This window comes from Heteronotia binoei, chromosome 1 (assembly GCF_032191835.1).
Source record: "Heteronotia binoei isolate CCM8104 ecotype False Entrance Well chromosome 1, APGP_CSIRO_Hbin_v1, whole genome shotgun sequence".
NCBI classification, from domain to species: Eukaryota; Metazoa; Chordata; class Lepidosauria; order Squamata; family Gekkonidae; genus Heteronotia; species Heteronotia binoei.
In genome coordinates, this window is record NC_083223.1 from 114846308 (window position 1) to 114860198 (window position 13891).

Genomic DNA, 13891 nt, shown 5'->3' on the forward strand with positions numbered 1-13891 from the left:
TGATTCATTGGGATTCATTTACAGATTCAAAACTATCTAATACAGGGGTGGGGAACCTCCGTCCCAAGGGCCATATGCGGCCCTCGAGGTCACTTGGTGTGGCCCTCGGGGATTGCTGGGCCGAACCGAGCCATGTGGCAGCCTCTCCTGGCTGGCCAGCGAGGATCGTGGGGCCCAGCCACGCTGTGCAACAGCCTCCCCAGAGCCAGGCAGGGATCACAGGGCCCAGATGTACTGTGCGGCAGCCTCCCAGGGGCCTGGTTGGCTGACCAGAATTGCTGCAGGGCCTGGAAAAGTTACTGTCACAGTTCGGTTTGAACTTGATTATCCCAGACAGTGTGGCCTAATATGCTAATGAGTATGTGACCTAATATGCTAATATTAGGGGATGTGGTCTAATATACTACTGAGTTCCTGCTGGGCTTTTTCTACAAAAAAACCATGGACCTATGCATTTGCCTAGGGTACGCCAGATTAGGCTCTCCCTACATGACTTCAAATAGAAAAACAATTATGTGCATTAATTTTGCTGGCCTGAATCATTTTCCTTGGTGGAGCACTGTTTTTTAAGTTGGTAATTTTTATGGACCACGAATGATGTTATAAATATATGTCCCTTGGCAGAAAAAAAGTTCCCCACCCCTGTTCTAATAGATGCAATACAAAATGGAAATGAATAGCTTGCTACAGAAAGTCCCTGTCCCTCTTTAGGCATTTATACACTGTTTTCATCTTGACTTCACAGTTTATTACAATTTTAAGTTGATCACACCTATTAAGTGAATCTCTTCGTGCTTTTGACTAAATTTAATTTCCATTTGTTTGCACTGTGTCACACCACATCTCTTGAATTTCTGGACCTTTTGGGGCTCACTTTGCAAAAACATTTTCAACCCATCCACCCAGCCCACAGTGCTTTGGCTAATGAAGATTGTCAAAGCACGATTACATTTGGATTCCTGTTCCCACTAGTGCAAATATTTTCCTGTTATTGTATGCATATTTTCTTACTTTTGGCTACATTTTGTAATTTTTGTTGATGTTTTACATCTGTTTGTTACTTGTTTAATATTCTGTGGAGTAAATAATTGGTAATGTCTTTTTATCCCAGTATATTGCTATTTTGGTTTGTCTGTACCTGTATGTGAATACGTGCTGACACTTCATGCACTCAATTAAAAGGGTCCAAAATATATAATTACAATAAATATAGTCTTTCTGATGCCTCCAGAGTCTTTGTTATTTTGGCAGCTATAGACTATCATGATTGCCTCTGTGGATTTTGTAGTTTTCATTCAGCTGCTTTAAATGAAACACATACAAAAACTTAACTGTGTAGGCTCATGTTGCACAACAAACGGTTTTCGCAAGAAATGTCAGCGGTAGCATTTAACTGTTGTTTTATTGCTGATGCCATAGGGAAAGCGTTCCTGTCATAGTAGAGTTTGTGCATTGCAAGGGACAGCATGTTGTTAAATTTGATTGACATCTTAAGCCTGCAGACATATAGCTGAGGCAACAATGGAGAGTTAGTTTGCTAGGTCAGTATCCCACCCTGCCATGTCTTATGGGTCTTATCCTGCCATATATAAGAAATGATACTGATTTTGTTCAGGGAGTGTCTTGTCATTATTAATTTGTTCTGAAGGATTCAGATAATATCCTCTTAGCTAGTGCAACCATTTGTGGAAAGCAGCATTTTCCTCACATTTAAATCTTACTTGCTAGAAAGCTATGATTTCACTTCCCCCTTTCCAAACTACCACAGCTGGAGTGATCATAGTAAAGCATGGCTCTGATTAAGGCTGCACTAGTGTTCTATGCACTTATTTTGAGGGTTTTAAAATGCCTACTATTTAAAACTTAGTTTAAAAATCAATATGTTCCTTTTGGAGGATGTTTTCTCTCCAGCGATATATCCATGTCCTCCCTGCTTTCATGGATTAAAATTTCCCCCTTCAATGTATCTATCCCCCTAAGTCTTCATTAAGTGGGAATGGAGATGTAATTCCCTTTTAGCACTTTGGAAATCAAACATATTATTGCTTCTTTAGAAAGTCCTCGGTAGGAACATGTCCATTTTGTTACATTACCTGCATTTTCATTATGAGAGGCTTATTATGTGGGCTGTACTGACATTATAACTGTAACACTTAATTTGAGGCAGGATTTAGTCCTGGAAACTGTTGGTTGTCTCAGCACTCATTGTTGGATATGAAGCAATAATAGATTGCGCCTAAGCATGCACAGGATGCTTTTTCTCTTCAACAGGTAACTGCAGAGTGCATCTGGAAATAGAGGATCAAAGTTCCCAATCAGACTTCATCCTTGATTCTTCTCTTTCTTAGAATTAACCACCAGCTGGCTTCACTTTTCCAAAATGCCTGTACATTTCTTTGATGTGCTTCACTCTTAACTGCTTTGTGCATTTAACAACAGAGTGACATAAAGAAATTTATCAAAGAAGTTTTGCCCATCTTCATGTCTGAAAAAGCATTGCCAGATGAACTACAGTATTATGGTATTGAAAGTATAGGAATAGGAGCAATTAAGTGGTCATCCTCATAAAACAAGTGGGAACCTGCAAGGACTTGCAAGAAGCAACTCATTTCCCTTCCCCTGTTATTTCTTCTTTCCCTTGCCTGAAGGCATTCATAGCCTCTCCCCTTTTCCTTCTCTCCTTGCTAGAATAACAACAGATCTCCCAGTTACAGAGATCACTTCACTCTTAGGGTTGTCCACACCTGGTTGAGAAATTCCTGGAGATTTGGGTGTGGAGCCTGGGGAAGATGATGTTTGGGGAGGGACATGACCTCAGCAGGGTATAATGTCATACAGCCCACCCTCTAAAACACCATTTTCTCCAGAGAACTGATAATCTGGAAAGCAGTTGTAATTCCAAGTGATCTCCACCAGCACCACAGCTGGAGGCTGGCAACCCTAGTTCCTCTGGAGGAAATGGCTGCTTTGGAGGGTGGTCTATGTCATTATACCATCTGAGGTCCCTCCCCTCCTCAAATTCCACCGTCCCCAAGCTCCACCCCCAAATCTCTAAATTTTATAACCTGAAGTTGGCAACTGTATTTCCTTCTTACCCAACAGCCACCTACCTTTATCTGCCCCTCTGTCTTAAGGTTTTCATCTTCTCCACCCCCAAGCAACTTCTACCTAGGAAAACTGTGGCCCAGTATGTGGACTTGGGGAGGAGAGATGTTGTGTATGATGATCAATAGTATGTATTAATAGGTTCCTGCCTGGCTCATTGGAGCCTGTAGGACTGCTTGGGGACTCAGGAACAATGGGCAGTAAGATCCAAATCCCTGCTGCCCTGTTGCCCTGCTCCAATCATGGGCCCTCTGCTGGTTTGAATGATCCAATGACGTCCTACAGCAGGAACCTTGAAGTGTATATAGTTGTCCCCACTGGCCCAGTTCCTCAGTCTTGAGTCCAGCCACTGCCATGCTGTACTTAATAAAAGAGCTTTGCTTTCATCACTGCTGCATCATCTCGTCCGTGCATTGAACCCACTATATTATAGAGGCAATGAGGATGGGATCCTGGTGAGCAAGCCCAGCAACCAGCACCACACCACGCATCGCTGCATCCGCATCCAGCCCCATGAATCGCACCGCCATCACTGTCAACATGGCCACTACACCAGAAATGCTACCCGAATTTGACGCTGCCCACTCCAAGCTATGGGAGACATGGTTGGAGCGTCTGGAATAGTATATCGAGTACCATGAGGTAGAAGGACCCAAGAAGAAGGCACTGCTGCTCAGCTTCAGTGGAATCACCACCCTGGAGCTAGCCTAGCTTCAAGCAGATCACCACAGCGCTCACTGGCCACTTCATGCCACAATCCATGATCCTGGCCTTCCACTTTGACTTTTTTGAGTGCAACCAGTGGCCCAACAAGCCCTCAGGAGACTATGTTGCCACCCTGCATAAACTAGCACTCCGATGCGACTTTCCTCATCTGGATGAGGCTCTGCGGGACCATTTCGTCTTCGGCCTGAGGAATGAAAAGCTGCTACAGAAGCTCATAGTCAAGGACAATACTGACCTAAAGAAGGCGATCAAGGAGGCGATGGCTTTTGAGAAGTCCCAGAGGGAGTGACTCACGGCCGCCGCACACCAGGTCACCACATCATCCACTTCAGAAGACTCGGAGGGCAACAACGCTCTCAAACGTCACCATGCAACCCTGAAACACCCACTGCAACGTGCATCGGAGATTGCACCTGCCTGAGAGTGTGCCAGCTGTGGAGAGTCCCATGAGCACCGCTCCTGCAAATTCTGAGATGTCATCTCAGTGCAGAAAGTGCAGAGAGATGGGCCATTTGGCTGGGTTTGCAGATCCAAGTCTACCCGCCACACCTCAGGGGGAGCAAACCTGTGTCAAAATGGCTGAGGACATGAAGTTACCATCGTCAAGGAGCTGCACTCCCTCACTGTGTCAGCAGGCCATGTATGCCAATCATTTACGCTGTCCCCGGACAAAATGAAGAGTACTGTGTTAATAGAGGGCGCTCCAGGCAAAATGGAGATTGACTCGGGGGCCACCTTCACAGTCATTTTGGCCCAAACTCTCAAGCAGCTATGTCCCAAGGGGGACCTTGCCTACACCCCTCCCCATGAATCATTTGGGACTTTCAAAAATGGGAGGTCACTATGAAAGTGGTCGGGTTCTTCAGGGTGAAATATGGACCATTTGAGTGAACCCTGCCCTTGCTTGTCACCAACAGTGCCCTCTGTAGCTTGTTGGGATGGGCTTGTTTCGATCCTCTAGGGACCTGGGTAACCAGCATACACCAGGCCCCTGCAAGCATAGACTTTCAGCACATCCTAAGATCGAGTAGGAGTTCGATCACCTCGTGTCACAAGGGGTCTTAGAGTCGGTCGCCAATGCACAATGGGAGACCCCCATTGTCACCCCAGTGAAGACCAATGGGAGCGTCCACATCTGTGCGGACTACATATGCACAATCAGGAAGGTGCTGCAGAACCATGCCTACCCAGTCCCTGTAGTCAGCCACATTCTGGCTTCATTGGCAGGGGACAAAATTTTTGGCAAATTGGATCTGGCCCAAGCCTATCAGCAGCTCCCAGTAGTTGCCACCATGGCTGAGGTCCAAACTATAGTGATGCACCGGGGCACTTTCTGAGTCAAATGCCTCCAGTTCAGGGTCAGCGTGGCCCCAGGAATTTTTCAAAACTTTATGGACTCTCTTTTAAAAGGAATCCCCAGGGTTCAGCCGTTTTTCAACGATGTACTGATCGCTGCCACCACCACTGAAGAGGAGTTCGCCTTCCACCTCCACGCAGTGCTCCAGCAGTTTGACGCGGCTGGCCTGTAGGTGAAGCGGGAAAAGTGCCTCCTGGGGGTCCCAAAAATTGACTTTCTGGGCTACACAGTGGATGCTAGCGGAATCCAACCAGTGCAGGGCAAAATCCATGCCATCTGTGATGCTCTGGCCCCACCAACAAGATGGAGCTACAGGCATTCCTTGGCTTCTTGAACTTCTGTCATGCCTTCCTTCCCCACAAGGCAGCCGTGGCCAAGCCTCTCCACTGGCTTTTGAACAGGCGGGCTCCCTGGGTTTGGGACCACCAACAAGCCACCGCCTTCCAGACGGTAAAGGACCTCCTAACCTCCAATAGTCTACTGGTGCATTTCAATAAGTGGCTGCCAGTCATTTTGGCCTGTGATGCCTCCCCTTATGGGTTGGGTGCTGTCCTGGCCAATGTGCTGCCGGATGGTCGCAAGGTCCTGGTGGCTTACTACTTTCAGACATTGCAAAAACCTGAGCACAACTACACGCAAATAGGCAAGGAGGGTCTGGCAATAGTGGCAGGGGTAAAAAAATTCAATGATTACCTCTATGGCTGGCCCTTCACCATCCTGATGGACCATCAACCTCTGCTGGGCCTATTCACCCCTGACCGCCAGGCATGCCAGATGCTCTCACCTCAGGTCTTGCAGTGGTCCATCTTCCAGGCTGGGTACCAATGAACCCTTCAGTACCATCTGGGGAAGGCTATGGGCCACGTGGATACCTTGAGCTGCCTGCTGCTGCCATCAGCGGATCCGGATCTTGTCCTGGCCTATCAGATTCTCTTCCTCAAGTCCTCCTGGACAGGCCAGTCCACACCAAGGACATTGCTCATCTGTCGTCCAAAGACTGGACCCTCTCCCACATTTTGGACTGGGTGTGAAGGGGATGGCCCACTAGTTGGGTGGGTCCAGATTTTACAGCTTATGTGTCCTGCTGGAACAAACTTTTAGTACACAAGGGGTGCCTTCTATGGGAGAGTAGGGTTGTGGTGCCCCCTGCATCAGCGAGTCCTAACCGCCCTGTATGAGATCCATCCAGGGATCATGCGGATGAAGGTGCTAGCCCACAGCTATGTTTGGTTACCCGGGATCAATGATGCTATTGAGTCTTGGGTCGCTCATTGCCAACCCTGCCAGGAGACCCAACCGGCACAACCTCAAGCCCCAGTTCAACATTGGGAGTCCACTCGCAACCCATGGTCCTGCCTACATCTAGATTTTGCAGGGTTCTTCTAGCGACAAACTTTCTTCCTTACCGTGGACTCCCACTCGAAGTGATTGGAAGTAGTCCCTGTGGTGTCTACTTCCTCCTGAGCTGCCGTCGGAGCTTTCCACCGAGTTTTCGCCACACACAGCCTGCCGGACACCCTCGTTTCAGACCATGGGATGGCTTTCACTTTGGGTGCGTTCCAAGACTTTTGTACCCAAAACCTGATCAGGTCAGCCACCTTCCACCCAGCCATGAACAGCCAGGCAGAAAGGATGGTGCCGACCAGCAAAGAATTGCTCCTCTGCATCATCCATGGGGACTGGGAGGCCCATGTTGCTGAATTCCTCTTGGTTCAGCATTCCATTCCCTGCACTGACACTGAAGCCTGGCAGAGCTCTTAATGGGCTGGCGGCTGTCCACCTTATTGAATTGTTACACCCAGACCAAGCCCTGGACTTAGAGGAGTTTCCAGAGGTGCTCCAGGTGCCCCACAGGTTATCTGCACGATAACTCTGGGAGGTAACTTGTGCTGAAAGTATGTGGCTGGTTCAAAATCATCCAGTGAGCTCTCACTGGCACATCGACCAGCTGCATTCCCGGGCGACTGCGGAAAATGAGATCGAGGACAATAGCCCCGACGACCAACCTGCAGCTTTGCCACCCCCACCAACTGAGTCGGCCAAACCCGAGAACTCTGCCTTGCCGGCTGAGACCCCAACCTCTCTGGCCCCTCTGCTCACCACACCTGAACTAGTCACTGCTCCTCCACCCACTCCGGTACTTAGGCAGTCCATGTGGGAGCACCACAAGCCTGCTTGCCTACCTCTGGGACTATGTTTTTTGAGGCTTGTGGACTTGGGGAGGAGGGATGTTGTGTATGATGATCAATAGTATGTATTAATAGGTTTCTGCCTTTCTCATTGGAGCCTGTAGGACTGAGCTTGGGGACTCAGGAACAATGAGCAGTAGGATACAAATCCCTGCTGCCCTGCTCCAATCATGGGCCCCCTGCTGGTTTGAATGATCCAATGGCATCCTACAGCGGGAACCTTGAAGTGTATATTATAGTAGGGAACCCTCAACAACCTGTGGCATCTTACTTTCCCCTTTATTTCCATCCACACACTATTTCTCCTTCCTTTCTTCCTGGCAACCTCTATTTCTTCTCACCTTTCTCTGTCTTAGTGTCTCATTCTCATTCATTCACCAACCTTCCTTTTGCCTGCCTTTCATCTACAGCTATATATATTTATTATTTGTTAACTCCATTTTATTTATACCCTACTTTTCTCTACACGATAACTCTGGGAGGTAACTTATGCTGAAAGTATGTGGCTGGTTCAAAATCATCCAGTGAGCTCTCACAGTAAGTTTGGAATTTGAAACTGGATCTCCTTGACCCAAATCTGAAGGTGTAACTGCTATACAAAATTGCTTTCATAGGGTGTTGTGCAGTAGCAAGTAGCCAGGTATAGTTGAGTCATGGAAGTCAGGTGATAATCAAGTCACCCAAGGGTTGCTTCTAGGTCTAGCCCCAATGAGTCTTCCCTCAAATCTCAAAAGAGGCCTGGAAAGGATCCTGCCATCTACCCCTGCCTTTTTACTGACAAAAACCCAGCCTGGAATACTATGGTTGCCTAGCAACAGCCACAGAAAAAATCTGTTGCTTAAAGCTAAAGGTGGTCCTTTTCATCTGTTTCATGTTTTAAACACATACATACACAATGTATTTTATTTAGATCTCACATCTTGCTGCAAACCTGGGGCCCTTTTCAGGATTGCAGAAAGATCTGTCTTGCCAGTTCACAGCTTCAGTCACTGGATTTAAGTATCCTCAGATTTGGCCAACTTCACTATTAGTATGTACACTAGTGAGGAGTAAGGAACCCACAACAAAATGTTGTGTAATGTATGGTAGTTTATTTTAAATTGTAATTTGCATTTTTTGAAACTGCAGTGTAGAAGCTGTAGTTACTAAGTGTATATACTCCTTGTGATGAGACCTACTCAGTACAGTACACAGAATGTACGCAAGGCATTAATCCTTTGATTTTGGTTTTGTGTGTTTCTGTATGTGTTACTTTTAAATGTCACAGTTCTTTTTATTTCTGTATTGTTCTGTTGTTTGTAATATTCATTATTGTTGCTTACATTTAATGTATTCCTTTGAATACCACATTAGATGTAAATGTCCTTTCTTTGTTTCTAAAATTTCCATGGGTTGGAGTGCTGCAAGCTTGGATTTTTAAATTTTCAAAGCATTTTACTTTAGACATTGCAACATATAATTGTCCATGGGTAAAGACTTCTGAGCTGTTTAAATGGCCATTCATTTATCAAGGGATCAGCCTGAGGCACTTTTGCCTTTTCAGTCTCTCACCTTGCATGGAGAATTGTGCGGTTGCAGGGCTCTGTTCTTCAGCCTGTCTTTTGAAGTTTATTTGTCTGTCAGGGCTGCTAAGGAATGTTTTAAAAGGTTGTGTGTACAAATTAACACTGGTTGGAGGAAATCCCACCTCCTCTTCACCTGCCCCCCCCAACCTCTCAGTCAATGTGCCCACTCATGTATTAATGATGCCAGGGGCCTTCCCCCCCCCCCCCCCCGGAAAAAGAGGTGCCAGAACTCTCAAGAAGGAAGTTAAGGAGAAGCACATGGGTTGTTGACACAAGATGCCCTTCTGAATGCAGCCTCTGTGTGTCTCTCACTCTTAGCCAGTCAGCCTTTCTTGAGCTGGTAGAGGGGGAGAAACAATTAGAAACCTCCCCACTGCAAAGGAGAAAGGGGTAAGAAGCTCAGATGTCCCTTTAAAACACCCCATTGCTATTTAGCCATTCATAGTGGAAGAGAAATCCTCCCCAGTCCCAGTTCCAGTTCTGCTTTTGCTTCCTCCTTGCTGTCTCTGTCTCCCTCTGTCAGCCAGTCTGTCTCTCACTACTGATGTGGCAGGGTCTGGAGTAGATTCCTGAGGTGGGCATTTTAAAAGATATCAAAAGGTGGGCGGAAGTTCAACTTTCCCCAAGTTTTTTTTAATTTTTTTGATATTTCTGCAGACCCACAGAGTCCCCTGAGTCTGTAGAAAAACCTGAGAGAGAGTGTACCCTGTGTTTGCAGAAATAAGTATCCTCAGGCAGAGGGGACTGGTGAGAATTAGTTATATAGATACAATAGCAAAATGTTTGCTAATATATCTCCTGTACCTCTTGTTGAGCTTTTCTAATAGCAGAGTGATAGCTGTTGACTGGGGTATGATAATTTAATAGATAGCTGTTATTTTACATTCCAGTGTAAGGCTCCCCCTCACTATCACACACACACACAAAATCTACTAGCTCACACTAGCAAATATACAAAAAGAACAACACAGAAGCTATTTGTGGTTGAATTGTTAACATTCCACAGAGATCTTGATGTGAAAAGAAACTTAATTGTTGTCCTGAAAGGTTTTACTCGAATAGAGGGAATGAAAACTAACCACAGCATAGCTGTAAAATGTAAGTAGCTGTGGTTGGGGAAACACTGATTCTTTATCTGACAGATCCAAAGAAATGCCAAGTTATATTGGTTAGCATGTGAACTGATCTCAGCACACTCAAGCTCAAGTGTTCAGAACAATGAAGCATATACTGATCTCAAATTGATAAACTACATAAGAACATAAGAGAAGCCATGTTGGATCAGGCCAATGGCCCATCCAGTCCAACACTCTGTGTAACACAGTGGCCAAAAAACCCAGGTGCCATCAGGAGGTCCATTAGTGGGGACAGGTCACTAGAAGCCCTCACATTGTTGCCCCTCCCAAGCACCAAGAATACAGAGTATCACTTGCCCCAGACAGAGAGTTTCAACAATTAAATTACTACAATTGTAATTACTAACAGTTCAAGTAGTCAATGTGAAATTTTATTACTGTTTATTTTGAATTATTCTAATTCCCCCCCATACAAGGTATGATATGAAGTTATTGGCTTCAGGTCAACCATATCCCCTGTAGAGACCTGTGGAGGAAATATCTAGGCCTTCCTTGCTTATGTGGCTATTATTTGACATAATATTGTGAGTAAAGGAATACTTATGATTCCCTCTAGGTGTGGTTTTCACATGATGTCCTTTGACCTCAGAAAAAAAATCAAGAAATTCTCAGTAAGTTTTGTTAATGGTGGATAACCTTTTGAAAAGATGGTTTTCCTTTGTGGTTCATTGTCAAGTCACACACAGTTGTGTAGGGCAGCAGACCCGAATAGCTTTGTGGTTGTCCATACAAAATGTATGGTCTAGATATTATATGATTCTGTAATAGATGGCTCCTGGGCAGAAAAGTGTATATAGAAAGGTTTCCTAAAGAAAAAAAGTTTGAATCATACTTGCCAACAGGCTCTATCTCTAACTAAGCTGACACTATTCTTGTTTGCATGATACAGTGAAAGAACATACATCCTGCTAGTACATTCATACTTTTGTTTGTAAGAAAGTGGCAATGTGAATAAAACTCTGAAGTACCAGTACCTAGATAAATGTGGGTTTTAAATCACGTTTCAGCTGTGCCTGCATTGTCTGTAACATGAGAATCACTCAATGCACATATAAACAACAAACAACTGTACACTGTACATGGATAGTGTAGCAGGAGAAGACCCCCCACAATTGCATTCATTTTAACGTGAAAAAGGCTAGTGAGTTGAGGTTTGGGTGACAGATATCTGGGAAGCCATTTTCCTGAAGCAGTTGCAGCTATGCAATCCAATGCTATGGCTATTTACTTGGAGGTAAGTTTTGCTGAGTTATTGGGTCTTAGACATAGGGCATCAGCCTCTCAAGATAAGAGTTCAAGGAGTCAATTTGAAAGAGCTTTTGTTTGTTCTTCTTTTGAATTAATAGAATTCAATACGTGGATCAGAGAGGCAATACATTCTAGCATCACTTCCAACACTGTGCTCCTGTATGCCTTTGTATAATACAACTTTAAAGAATGTACTCTTGTTTATTTCCCTATGGCACACACATTACAAAAAAACCAGCAAAATCAGCAAGGTTGTTTTGAAAAAGTTGTTTTAAAGAAGCCCTGTTAATATGTTTGTTGATTATAAATTGAATTCATATTCTGTTCTTTTCCTGCTTTTCGTTTTCCAGCTCTTGAGATTTTAGTTATTTTAAACAGGAAGAATAGTTCCAGAATAAATTCCTATTCTATATAATATTTAAAAATCTCTTTTGAGTGAAGAGTTCATATGTTGAGTGGAAGCGTGAAAAGAACTAAAGCAGCAAAGAAAGAAATCCTCATATGAGTTTTTCTCCACCCCCCTCCCTGGAGGAAGATTCTCTGGTACATATGAAACCCTAAGGAACCTACCATCTTTAATCCCAGCTGGCTAAAAGTTCTAAATGGAATGAAAAATATATTTCCCTCCAACTAAAAAAGAAAAGAAAGACACAAGCATAATGCTTTCATATCTCTGTAGGATCTACCAGGCCTGCATATATTCCCACTGGAACCTTTCCAGCATACCGCTGGGTTCTGTCAAATCAATCGTAAACTAGACTGCGACACAGCAAAACTGAAAGGGGGAAACTGTCACGTTACTTTCCATTAAAAAGAATCTGTTTCATCATATCAGCACTTGGAAACTGTTTTTTCACAGTATAAAAGGACATGGTTTCCTTACTGTCTGCATAAACCTTGGTTTATCATTGGATTGCTGGTTTGCAATAGCATTGTGCAGCAGGATGGGGTTTTTTTGTTGTTTTGTTTATTTTAGAAAAAAACAGTGAGGGTACAGAAAAGAAAAGGGGAAAATGGGCTATACAACATAATTACATTTGTTGAACACAATCATGTACTACATAATTTATAAAACAGATAATAATTTCCCTTTCGTCCCCTTCATTATAATTTTAAAGGTATTATCTATAAAATACAATAATTCTGTTAGGGTTATATTCATCATTTAAGTTATAAGTTTCAAACTTTATAACTTTTGACTACAGTGGTTTCAACATCCTTTATATAACCAAATCCCTTTCATGGTGGCAAAACAAAGCACCCTGATTGGTTGGGACTGTGCTGCATCAACCTTTGGCCCATCAAACCATCAATCAAGAGTACTTGCATGCCATTGGTTCAGTCCGCTGCTCTCTCCCACCTGAGTGGCTGTTGCCTGCCAGCCAAGCTGATTCTGTCAGAAAATGGCAATCAGCCTTGGTTCTGGCTCACCCTACTCTCCCATTGGCTGAGCCACCTGTTTTGCAGAGGACAGAAACAAAGCCTTCTCTCAATTGGCTGAGGGAAGGAGGAGGAGGGAAAGAGCCAGAGAAAGCCTTCCTTGACTGGCTGAGGGAGGAAGAGGGAAAGAGCCAAAGAAAGCTTTCCCTTGGTTGGCTGAGGGCTCCTCCCTATCTTCCTCTGGAAGGGAAACAAGCCAGAGATGGGGGGGTGGGAACAGCTGAATGGCATCCTGATACAGAGAGAAAGATAGGGAGGGAAAGCAAGAGGCAGAGAGAGATTGATGTTCTGTGCTTAAGACAAACAACATTATCAGAGAGAGAGAGAGCATTGGTCTGAAAGCTATCACTAAAGACCTCTGAAGGAGAACTCATTGTGGTCAGTCTTGACAAGAGCTGCCAGTTCCAGGTTGGTGGAAAATTCCTGGAGATTTTGTCATGGATTATGAGGAGGGCCTTGGGCTTCAGAACAGGGTCTTCCAGGGCCAGGCTCTTGCTGTGGAAGCTGACTGGGTAATTTCAGACCAGTCACACACTTTCACCCTAACCTACCTCACCTTTCTTTAGATTTGATGATCAGTTTTATTTGCAAGTCCAGGGAGTTTCTATGGGGAGCCCCTTTTCGCCCAGCCTGGCATGTTTATTCATGGCTGAGTTGGAAAATAAGTGGTTTTTTGCAATCCTGACATTAATCCATTTTTTGATTCTGTAATATGGTTCAAACAATATATTGATGACAGCATGGCGGTGATCACACTTGAGTCCGCAGTCATTCCTTTAACATTCATTCCTCCATTAAATTTTCTCATATTGCTGACAAACAATTGTCTTTTTGGACATGTGTGTCTTTAAGATAGAAACAAATACCTTAGCGGTAAAAATCTATAGAAAGCCCACTGATAGAAGTGTCCAACTACATTTTCAGTCTTGCCATCCTTCACATTTATGGGTTAGCTTGCCCTTCAGTCAGATGGTGAGGGCCAAATGAAATTCAACTATGCCCCAGGATTTTGAACAGGAAAGGAATATCTGCCAGCAGTTTAAATCTCGTGGCTATCCCAGTAGAATTTTGACGAAAGTAGTCTCTAAGATGTGCAAAGAGCTACCTTATTCAATAACTCCCGAC